We start from the raw sequence: 12,838 nt of genomic DNA on the forward strand, positions 1-12,838 counted from the left end.
ATCATAAACTCATTTGTAACCAAGGCAAGAGACACCAATTGTGTGGTGGTCCTTGCGGGGAAGTTTTATTCCCGGGTTGATTTGAGAAGAGAAGCTCACTCGGTCCGAGGGACCGTTTGAGAGAGGGAAAGGGTTGAAAAAGACCCGGCCTTTTGTGGCCTCCTCAACGGGGAGTAGGTTTGAGAGAACCGAACCTCGGTAAAACAAATCCGCGTGTCTCACTTCATTATTCGCTTGCGATTTGTTTTGTACCCTCTCGCGGACTCTATTATATTTCTAACGCTAACTCGACTTGTAGTTGTGTTTATATTTGTAAATTTCAGTTTCGCCCTATTCACCCCCCCTCTAGGCGACTATCAGGAGCGAAGCCCATCTCTTTAGATATTATGAAGCATTTCAAAAAGAATTTTCAAATACTTATCCAAGAAAATTTCTTTCGTTCTTACCTTGCCACTTTCTGGAAGTGCTCATCTTGTAAGACCAGGTAATATAGTGCAATGTATAGGAGGTTGGGAGTTAACAAAGGTTGATTCCGTAATTATGCATGCATCATATTTAAAACTATACTAATAAATTTTCCCCCTTATGGAGATATGCCGCGTACGAGGAAAACCGCGCGTAAGTCCACTGGACCTATTGGTGTGCCTCGTCATCAGTTGGCTCCAAGACATTAAGGGAGTAGCGGCGGCAGCAACGATCCAATCGGAGACTTGGAAGCTCAATTGGAACAGCTTCGGATGGAGCTACATCACCGAAACGGGGTGTGGACAGAAGATGGTCAGCGTATAAATGAGCTGGCAGCTGACGTCAGACGCCTGCAAGATGAGCTTGTTGAACAGGATTTGGCAGTCGATTGGGCCGTCAACTCACGTTCGGTTGCTTGGGATCGGGAAGCCAAAGCTCGTGCTCGTGTGACCGAGCTTAGTGCGTCCCTTGACAACTTGCACGTATAATGCAATACTCTACATGAGGAAGTGCATGTACTGTATTCACGACTGCACCCGGACGTGCCTGCAAACCCTATTGCAATGGAAGTCGGTCCATCAGGGACAGCAGGTGAAGGAACTGACGGGGAGCTAGACCTTTTTAGGCCTCCTCCTTCCATGAACCTGGCTGACGATCGGTCTCCCACGGCAGGAAATGAAGAAACCAAGGATGACGAAGACTAAACTAGTATAGTTTAGAAACTATACCTATGTAAAATAAGTAATAAGGTCATGTTGTACACTTGAGTCTGTATCATTACGTTTTGGTAATGTAAAATGATGGTGTGTATCGACATGTTATATTTTCCCAAATGTTTCTTTGCCTCAGATGCCATCAAGGACTCGTGCGCATGACGGTGCGGGTACTTCTCGTGGTCGGGAAGATACTCCAACTCCACCACCTGTACCACCAATGCTGGCCGAGGCTATTGCTACCTTGGTCAACGCGACTACCGATAATACCCGCTTTTTACGTGAGATGGCGGGTAATCAATCCCAACAACATGGCGAAAGGGCTCCTCCACAGGGACCGCGTGAAACCTCATATCTAGACTTTTCTGGAACGCGTCCCCCACTCTTTGTTAAAGCTGAAGATCCTCTTGAAGCTGATGAGTGGATAAGGGTAATGGAGCAGAAGTTCGGATTAATCCGTTGCACAGAAACACAGAAGTCGTTGTTAGTTGCCCAACAACTCAGAGGCCCTGCTAGTACGTGGTGGGGAAATTTTGTGGCAGTTCAACCAGCCAGACACCAGGTCACATGGGATGAATTTAAGCTCGCATTCGGTGAACACTATATTCCAGAAGGAGTGCTTCACATGAAACAAGAGAAATTTATTCGACTAAAACAAGGGGGATACTGTGATGCAGTATCTCAACAAGTTTAATCATTTATCCCAATATGTAATTGACCAAGTAAACACTGACCTGAAAAAGAAGAACTGCTTCATGAGAGGACTCAATGACCGGCTCCAAAGGAAAATGGCTACCTGCCTGGATCTTACGTACAACAGAGCTGTCAGCACGACGCTAGCAGTAGAAGCCAAGAATACAGGCCAAGGAAAATCCAAGGGATTTGGGGGTGACAGGTCCAATCAGGGACCTAAGAAGCAAACCAGGTTGGTAATCCGACCATTTAATCAAAACCGTTCTTCGCCTCGTCCACCCTCCTATCCATTCAAACAAGCTGTTTTCATTCGCCTGCCACCGCCCCCACTACTACAAATCAGCCGAGTGCCCCTGGTGATCGTTTCCCCGCCCTCCCTAGTTCCTCAACTGGCTGCTTCAACTATGGGAAGTCTAGTCATTTTATAAAAGACTGTTCATATCCGAGGCAGAATAAGTCCAACAATCAGCAGAACTCTGGGAGCTCTAATCAAGGCAAGGGAACACATGGCTAATAATTCAGCGGGCAAAAATGTCAAGAAGACTGGGCGAATTTATTACACTCAAGTGGTCACTACACTGGAAGGAGAGCCGGTAATGATGGCTATGTTCCTTGTGGCCAATCACCCAGCAGTCATTCTCTTTGATTCTGGTGCTTCACATACATTCATAAGCAAGAAATTCATGGAAAAATATTGCATTCCTTGCACTGAATCAAGGGAAGGGTTTATTATTCATTCGCCCGGGGGACAAATATTTACTAAGGAAGTAGCCTTCCATGTGCCAGTAACCTTGGCTGAACGGGATTTTCACACCAACATGATTGTTTTGAAAGGCCAAGATATAGATGTAATACTGGGCATGAATTAGTTAGCCCAGCATAAAGCTATCCTCAACACTGACTTAAGGACTATCAAGTTGAGCCATGTCCATGAAGAGGTTCTCTTGTCCATCCCTATAGCTGTCCCAGCCAAACCATTTGGACGGGTCTATGAAGCTATCATTCCAGAAATCCAGGATATTCCGGTAGTGTGTGAATTTCTGGATGTATTTTCTGAAGATTTGCCTGGATTGCTTCCAGAAAGGGATGTAGAGTTTGTGATCAAACTGAAGCCCGGTACAACTCCTATTTCTAGAAGATCGTACCGAATGCCACCAAATGAATTAGCGAATCTCAAGACTCAATTACTAGACTTGCTTGAGAAGGGATTCATTCGGCCCAGTTCATCACCTTGGGGATGTCCCGCAATCTTTGTCAAGAAGGATCAAACACTTCGAATGTGCATGGACTACAGACCCCTTAATGAGGTCACGATTAAGAACAAGTACCCTCTTCCTCGGATCGATATCCTGTTCGATCAACTTACTAGAGCATGGACATTCTCTAAATTGACCTCAGGTCGAGCTATCATCAGATCCGTATTCGACCCGAAGATATACCCAAGACCGCATTTACTACGCGGTACGGATTATTCTAATATTTGGTTATGTCCTTCAGATTGACGAATGCTCCTGTCCACTTCACATATCTATTGAACTCGGTATTTATGCCCGAGTTGGACAAATTTGTGGTGGTCTTCATTGATGATATTTTGATTTATTTCAAGAATGAAAAGGAGCATGCTAAACATTTATGGATCGTATTAACGCGCTTAAGGGAACATCAATTATATGCTAAATTCAGCAAGTGCGCGTTTTGGTTGGAGGAAATCCAATTTTTGGGACATGTATTGTCTGCAAATGGGATTGCGTTTGATCCCAGTAAGGTCAAGGACATTCTAGAGTGGAAACCACCAACCATTGTACATCAAGTTCGAAGTTTCCATGGGCTGGCTGGCTATTACCATAGATTTATCCCGGATTTCTCCAAGATTGTGAAGCCAATCACAAGTCTATTGAAGAATGATACAAAATTTAACTGGTCCTCAAGATGCAACGAAGCCTTCGAGAAATTGAAGGTATTATTGACCACTGCTCCGGTATTGGCGCAACCAGACATTGAAAAGCCTTTTGATGTATACTGTGACGCATCAGGAAGTGGCCTCGGATGTGTCTTAATGCAGGAGGGCCGAGTTATAGTATATGCTTCAAGACAGTTGTGTCGGCATGAGGAACATTATCCAACTCATGACTTGGAATTAGCTGTTGTTCTTCATGCCCTTAAAATATGGCATCATTATCTGCTGGGAAATATCTGCCATATATATACATATCATAAAAGTTTGAAGTACATTTTTACACAGTCAGAACTAAACATGAGGCAGAGGAGATGGCTTAAGCTGATTAAGGATTATGAATTAGAAATTCACTATCACCCAGGTAAGGCCAACGTGGTGGCAGATGCACTAAGTTGCAAGTCTTCCTGCCATTGTCTTACAGTAAAGACCTCTAACACCACATTGTGTCAAGAAATGGAGAAGTTAAACCTGGGAATGATTCAACATGGAACCTTAAACCAATTGAAGCTTGAGTCGATTCTTCTGCAAAAGATTATTGATGCACAAAGAAGTGATAAGGGTATGAGACATATTCATGAGAAAATAGAAGCCGGCAAAGCAAATTGTTTCAGAAGGGATAATCAAGGCATAGTATGGTTTAATAACCGCATAGTTGTGCCTAAGGATGATGAAGTCCGCCAGCAAATATTGGACAAAGCTCATCTTAGTCGATATTCCATTCATCCCGAAAGCACTAAGATGTATCAAGATTTAAAGCAATATTATTGGTGGACAAAAATGAAGATCGAAATTGCACGCTATGTGGCGAGATGTGACACCTGTAGACGTGTCAAAGCCATACACATGAAGACTGCTGGTCCATTGCAATCTTTGCCCATCCCAACTTGGAAATGGGAGGACATTAGCATGGACTTCATTGTGGGATTACCCAGGACAGCAAAAGGGTTTGATTCTATCTGGGTTATAGTTGATCGACTTACAAAAATAGCCCATTTTCTACCGATCAAGACATCCTATCCGGTCCTCACCTATGCCCAGGTATATATTGCCCGTATTCTCAGTTTGCACGGAATTCCAAAGACTATAGTGTCGGACCGCGGACCGCAATTTGTATCCAAGTTTTGGGAAGAACTACATAAGTCCTTGGGTACTAAGTTGCTCCACAGTTCGACCTATCATCCCCAAACAAGTGGACAGACTGAGAGAGTGAACCAAATACTTGAAGACATGTTGCGGGCATGCGTTCTGGAGTTCCCACAGAAATGGCATGAATGCTTACCATTGGTAGAGTTTTCATATAACAATAGTTATCAAGAAAGCATTAAGATGGCACCATTTGAAGCTTTATATGGACGACAGTGTCGTACTCCATTAAATTGGTCTGAACCAGGGGAAAGGTGGTTTTTTAGGCCTAATATGGTCAAAGAAATGGAAGAAAAGGTTCAACGAATCATACATAACTTGAAAGAAGCACATGCTCAACAAAAGAGTTATGCAGACAAACGCCGCCAACCCTTGTACTTTCAAGTCAAAGATTATGTGTACCTAAAAGTATCACCAATGAAGGGTGTGACTCGTTTCGGTGTAAAAGGAAAGCTTGCACCCAGGTACATTGGTCCGTTTCCGATTCTTGAACAATGTGGGCCAGTGGCATACCGACTCCAATTACCCGAAACATTGTCTGCGATACACAATGTGTTCCATGTATCCTAATTGAAGAAGTGTCTTCGGGTTCCAGATCGAACTATTGATGTAATGGATGTTACCCTGGAACCAGACTTAACATATTCAGAACATCCCATTCGAGTCCTGGATCAAAAGGACAAGGTCACCCGAAGAAGAGTTCTCAAATTCTATAAGATACAATGGAACCAACATGCTGAAGATGAAGCTACATGGGAAACCCAAGACTTCTTAAAAAATAATTTCCCTGGCTTTTTAGCTTCATGTAATTTGTGAGATATGTACAATCATTGTACAGATGAAATAGACCCCCATACCACCCCTGCCTTGTACCAGAAATAAGGAAATAAAAATATGACGCGTTTCCTTTTCCACTACTTGCCCTAAGACTTTAAATCTCGGGATGAGATTCTTTTATGGGGGAAGGATGTAACACCTCTGGTGTTACTGTCACTAAAACTTGAGCATAACATCATGTGCATGGGCATATCATGTGTTTGTTACACCTAGAGTGTATTCACTAGGTAAAAATTTCAAATAAGTTGTACTGATGTGACTTGATGTGTGGTTAACCCTAGGGTAAAGTGCTTAACCTTAGATCAAGGCTTATGGATATAAGTGAAGCCCAAATATGTGAAAACCTCAAAAGACATGAGATATGATCATAAGATATCACATTTGAAGGACTTTAGTGACACCAAAACCCTAAAGTGCTAAAAACCCTAAAAAGACCCCTGGAGAACCCTAAACTAGAACCCTAGGGGGTTTAGTGTACATTTTGTGCACTTTTGGACCCAAGTGCAAAAACCAAAGTATTAGAACACCACAAATCATATGTTTCACACATTTGAGGATTTGCAAATCAAATTATGGGATTTGGACTTATTTGCAAGAAGTACCTCATGAAACCATATGTGACTAAGTCTGAATTCATTTGAATAGGGCTGACTTTGGAGCTCTGTATTTCTAAAATTACAAGGAATTTACTCAGGGTCAATGCATCAAATTTGTAGAGTTACTATAGGAGCATAACTTTGCTTAAGTGACTAAACCTTTGCGTCATACAAAATTTGGAGAAATTTAGATCTAAAGTCAGGCTGACAGTCAGTTAATGAACTGAATAATGGTTAACAGTGAAGTTGGGCAAACTTTGAGATTGGATTCGACCATGATCCAGTGATTGTTTGGCTATGGTTGCTATAGCAAGATTATAGCCGAATCATAGGGCAACAACTTTGTTACAGGCAGATTAACAAGTTGTCATGTAAAAATATAAGATCTGAGCGCTGCAAACCGCTCTATCAGAACAACTGGAGCAGCCCCTGATGGTACAGTAGCGAAAAGATCTTCTGGTTCAGTGAACCTCGTCGCCAGCGACCTCGCGCTCGGATTTGCGCCAGGCGCCGCGATTCATGCTCAACGGAGTACAAATAACTGCTCGGGGTAAGAAATATCGCACTGAGGATGAACTTAGGCCACTATTCCGCCCCGGCCGCCGTGTCCGCCTAACTCACGGTCGGTTCAGATAAGCTCGCCGGACTTGGCCGCCTGTTGATCGGTTTCCACGTGTCTAGGCGCTCTACCACGTCGCAGTAAAGTGCCTTGGCGTGTCCGTTCATCGCCGGTGACCTTGCCGCGGTGAAAGCCACGCACCTCTTGCGCCAGTGCTCTCCCCTCTCTCCGGCCGCCAGCGCGCCATGCCTAAATTAGGAGGCACCGCCCTCGGTCCCTATAAATTGAGCGTGCCATCAGCTTCGCTAGGTAATTACACACCCAACGCACCAACCCGTGCCTCAAATTATCCACCAGAGTGCTTCAATTTGGGATTTCCCCCAAATCAGTCAAGAACACCGCGTGTGTGAGCTCACCGTGACTAGCTATCCACAGGCCCGATCATGTCTTCCTCACTCTCGTTTCAACATCCCTGTGTGTTGTAGATGCTTAGCAGCCCGGCCAATTGAACTAGATCACGCTAGATCACCGGAAACACTTCAGATCGTCCTCGGTTTGCACCATCACCGTGGACAGAGTGATTGAGAGCCATAACCTTGCAATTGAGTGAGGGGAAAGGCTCATTAGGAGTATAATTGGGTGTCAGCCACACCGGAACCCTAGTCATTGCGTTTTCTGGCCGGTCTTGGCTCGCCGGAGCCACTGCTCCGCCGTCCACGGTCGGGAATCGCGGGTTGTGAAGAATTAGAAAGTGAAGGGCCTCGCTGTAAACGTCAGTGACACATTGAAATAGTGTGTGAGACTATTAACGAGTTTTTCAAATCACCAGGGTCCCCAGTGCAAATCCGGCAACGCGGGCGCGTTCTGCCTATCTTGGGCCGGCTCGGGCTAAATTGAGTCCGATACTGTATATGCTTTTCCTTTTTCTTTTTCTACTAGTCTTAGGAAATACATAGAAAATTATAGAAAAACGATAAAATCATGAGACTAATTTTGTTGGACTCCTAGATTTCCCTAGTATTTAATAAAAATGGATCTAGAATTTTTAGTCCAAACAAAGAATTAATCAGTATTTAAAAGAGCTTAAACCTATACCTCTGGAATTTTAGGAATTATTTAATGACTCCAAAAATCACCAAACTTTTTGGATAAGCTTAATATAATATTTAGATCCTATGAGTGAAGTTTGACTTGCTTTGGATATTGTTTGATGCCTAAACTAAAAACCCTAGCTCCTTAGGGTAAAAATGTCTAATCCTACTAGGGTGTTGACTCAGAAAAACTCTAGTTTCCGTGGAGCACCGTGAAGGAAAGTTGTATTCAAGATACAACTTAATACCTCTTTTCTATTATTGCATTTTCATAAGCATTACATGAGCATTCATGATTATATATGGTTATATATAGAGAACGAGGAATAAGTGACTGTTGTAGAGGAAGAGACTACTCCATCAACAGAAAATCCACCTGTCGGGAACTGTTTTTATTTTGATATTTGTGGAACAGGGCCCGACTCTCCTACAACACAAGGCAAGCCCCGGTGCATTTGCCACCTCCTTGCTGTTTTAAAAACTCTTTATCACTTGACTGATGCATTAGGTGATAGGAGTTGGATGTTAAACAAATTGTTGTATTTCCTTCCTTGGAACTATTTACCATTCCTTGATTACCTGTTTTATTAAAAAGGTTTTTCTGATGCTTAGTCCTGATTTAGAAAAACAAATGTTTTGTTTTTAAACAAAAGATGATGTTTCACAGTGGATGGGACGTTTTCAAAAATAGAACTTGATGGTGGATCCATCATGGCCATGATGGGTTCATCATCGGAAAAGATGTACCTCTGACAGGTACCAAACTTTGGGTTTTAAATGATAAAGCTGAGACCGGGCGGGTGACTTGCACGAGAAGAGAGTCTCGGTGTAGTGTCTCCGTCTGAGTCGACTAAGGACCTTGTCGATGTAGGCCTGATGACCGAGGACCCTTTAACTGGTCACATGCCTCGTCATGGGTAAGCTTTGCATCGGGTAGATTAATACCAGAAAGGCCAACACGCAATGGGAGTGGAGAGATGGCGAGAGTAGCGTGTACCCTCCGTGGCAAGAGGCTGGACGGTGGTGTATCTGTGCTCTCGGTTGGCGTGAACCCGGTCTGGTCTTAAGAAACCCGGTGGCGAGTTGACATATGCAAGGGTTAAGTGCTACATATGTCGTGTGATTGGAGATCCTCAACTGGGTATTAATCGATTTGGATCGCCGTTACTTCTCAGACATGAAGACTTGGTCACTAACTTACACGTATCATTCCAGTGAACAAGAAGGGTTGATAAAAGGATAGCTAGTATAGGCCAAGTGCTTGAACTAGAGCAGAAAGAACTCTAGTGACACGTAATGACTTAACTTGCTAATAAAACTGGATTCTAAGGATCCACTATTAGTAAGCATTTTTGCAAACAAAGTCTTGATTCTTGATTAATCCTTACCTTGACTCCCTTAAGCCATCATATTCTTGAGAGTCTTTTATTTTGATGGGTAAGACTTGCGAAAGTACACTTCGTACTCAAGGTTTTCGAACCGATGTTGTTGTAGGTGAGGAAACAACAGACTTTTGCTGTTTTTGCTCTAAGGTGGTGCCAAAAGAGGAACCTCAACAGTGAAGCCTCGGGAGGATGTTGGCCTCCCTTTTGAAAAGCAATATACTTTTATGCGGGAGGGGTTTTTGCCTTCCAAGTTTGTAATAATAATACTTATGCACTCTTATACCCTGAGTTGTAATAACTATAACACTCTTTCTGTATTTTGAATGTAAATTATGTTATTGTAATTCACTTCCTCTTATTCGTCCCTTCGATGTGTTGTAATATCTACGTGACGGGTGAAACGCTCTTGGGCAAGGAAAAGGATATAGATACTGAACTTGTCAAGTGATTATGTGCATCTACAGGGTTGTCCAAGGTCCGTTGGACAAGGACAACTATAGGTGTGCCTAATGACTTGGGAGGTTTCGTCACATTAGTGAGAACGAGAACCAAGTTAGGATGAGGAGAAAGAGAGGAGAAAAGAGAACTCTTCACTTGGTTGCTCCTTTAGGATGAGTATTAAACTTAGGAGCAATATTACACGTAAATATGAGAACTCAAGAAGATAGTAATCACAATAAGTAAAATGGACAAGGGACACAACGATTTTTATTGTGGTTCGACCAATGCCTACTCCACATTGTGGTGACCTCCTTCGATCAAGGGTTGCACTCAACACCTCTCAAGTAATCCAAAGATCAAACTTGAGTGCCACGATTGTCTTCCTTATATCAATATCCCAGTTGTGAGGAATCTCCACAGATTTGAGTCTATCACACCTTACACAATTGATGACAATCAAATCCGGAGTAAGTTGGGAAGTAGAAACACACACAAGAGCACAATTACATCAATACCACACACACAAACAAAGAAGAGAGCGCACAAATTGAAACAATAGTCACAACTCAAGAACGCGCTCAAATCTCTCTCTAACAAATCAAAAGCGTGTCACAGAGTTTCGAAGTTGTAGTATGCTCTTGTGATGCTTGGGGTACCTGCTCCATGCGTCTAGGGGTTCCTTTTATAGCGCAAAGAGCCTAGGAGTCGTTGGTTCTTCATTTGGGAAGCAACCAGCCTTCCCTATCTGCGTGTGCACCGGACTGTCCGGTTGCCGGGTACCATAATTAGGGGTGCCCAGATCGCAACCCTAAAGTGCCCATACACGCTTGAGTAAGAAAGGGTCATAAGCAAACATGCTCCCAACCTCACCAAGGCACGAGGGACCTAAGTCACGACTTGCCCTACCCCGGGCGGGAGACACAATCACGACTCGCCCGAGACTAACCTCGGGCGAAAGACATAGTCATGGCTTGCCCGAGACCAACCTCTTGTGGGAGACACAACCATGGCTCGCCAGAGGCCAACCCGGACGAGCAACGCATTTCCGACTCGCCCGAGGGCGTCTCAGGCGACTGTCCGTTGAGGCCCATACTGGCCCAAATTTGGCCAAACTTAGCTAAACTTCTTTACTCCATTTTTGGCTTGACTTGAGAAGTTTCCTAGCACTTAGACAAACATGATTAACACCTAAAACAGTTGACCAAGTACTAGAAACATATCTTTATCACTTTGATTCATAGAGGTTTGCAATATGCCCATTTTCAAGCCCATAAGTGCTTTCTTATTTCTCTCAATTTGCTTTTCTAAACACCTGTGCTCATGCTCATATGAAGGATGCTAGTTCAAATTAATGTGTTGAGCATTTATTCATTAAAACAACTATAAATGGCCTAAGGATACATTTCTCTTTTACCGTGCATGTGCCTCAACTTAAGCACACAGGCGCCCTGTCAATAGAGATGGCAACGGGGTGCGTACCCGCTGGGTACTATGTTCCCAAACCCGTACCCGCGAAATTAAAATATACCCGCTAAGAAACCCATGCCCGCAGCCGGGTATAAATTTTTGCCCGTACCCGTGCCCACCCGGGTACCGGGTACCCGCAGGCTACCCGTGCCCGACAAGAAAGCTAATGGGCTGGGCTGCCAACCATGTTTACTAGGCTAGGCTCATTCGGATGCTAGCCAATCGTTCCTGCACTGAGGCTCTAGATTTCATAGATAGCTAATGGGCTGGGCTGCCAACCATGTTTACTAGGCCATAAAATGAACTTTTGGTTTGTTTAATAATATTATGCCGGGTTTTAGAAACCCATGGGTTTGCGGGTATGGGTACTAGGATCCCATACTCGTACCCTCGTACCCGCTGGGTTTAGCTTATCACCCATTAAGAAACCCGTGGGTTTGGATATTAGCCCGTACCCGTCCCCTAATAGGGTAAAAACCCACCGGGTTTCGGGTTTCGGGTACCCATTGCCATCTCTACCTGTCAATGACCCATTTAAATAGAGCCCATCGAAGCCCACTAAATATTTAACATTTTTGAGCTAGTTGTACTTTTTCCTTTTTTAACCCAAATTTTTAATGTGGCACCCACAAACAACCCAATTTTATTTTGGTTATATATGTTATGTACTTTTATTTATGTTATTTCATGTGATTTGTGCTAACCTGACACATTAATTTTGGGTTAATTAAGTTGGATAGGCACACTTAAGTATTCATGGGTTGTGTTTTGGATCGACGGCTTGACGTCTTGGTCCACGGGCTGGCACACCACGACCCGTAATTGAAATTGTACTTTAGTGGACTGTGCCTTAGTGGATTGTGCTTTAATAAGCCTGGGGTGTACCATATTGGGCTGATCCAGATATACATGTACACCGGGGAGTATTTATCTTTGACACAAGGAGTATTTACTTATTATGAAACCAGCTCCAAAAAGTGGCTTCTGAGCCTATCCACGTCGTCCATTAATCTTTCGACCGTAGGATCGGATTCCAACGGCTACACGAGTGTTCTCACGCACCAGGCGCCAGGCGGCCTCCTCATGCTGGATAAATCGTGACGCTTCCAGATGATACATCTCCCTCTTGGCTGCCGGGCGGCACTCTCCATGGTGAAGAGGGTGTCGACCGCGATGGCTACAACGACGACGATGGAGCACTTGACGCCCCCAACAGATGCGAGCCATTCTCCTCCTCCCTACGTCCTTTCCCCCTCCACGACACCATAACCGTGCCTGCTCCGCCGAATCTAAAGGTGTCAGGATCCCCAATCCTTCCCCTCCTCTCCCCCTCTCCACGACGCTGCAACTGTGCTCGCATCGCCATCCCCTCCCCTCCCCTGTCTCCAAGCCAGGAATCCCATCCCCACCCCAATGTCGCAGTTCTGCTCGCGTTGGCCGGATCTGTGAATGAAGAACCCACGGTTCCACGACCTCCTCTTCGTGGAAGCC

This window comes from Zea mays, chromosome 9, assembly GCF_902167145.1.
Source record: "Zea mays cultivar B73 chromosome 9, Zm-B73-REFERENCE-NAM-5.0, whole genome shotgun sequence".
Lineage (NCBI taxonomy): Eukaryota > Viridiplantae > Streptophyta > Magnoliopsida > Poales > Poaceae > Zea > Zea mays.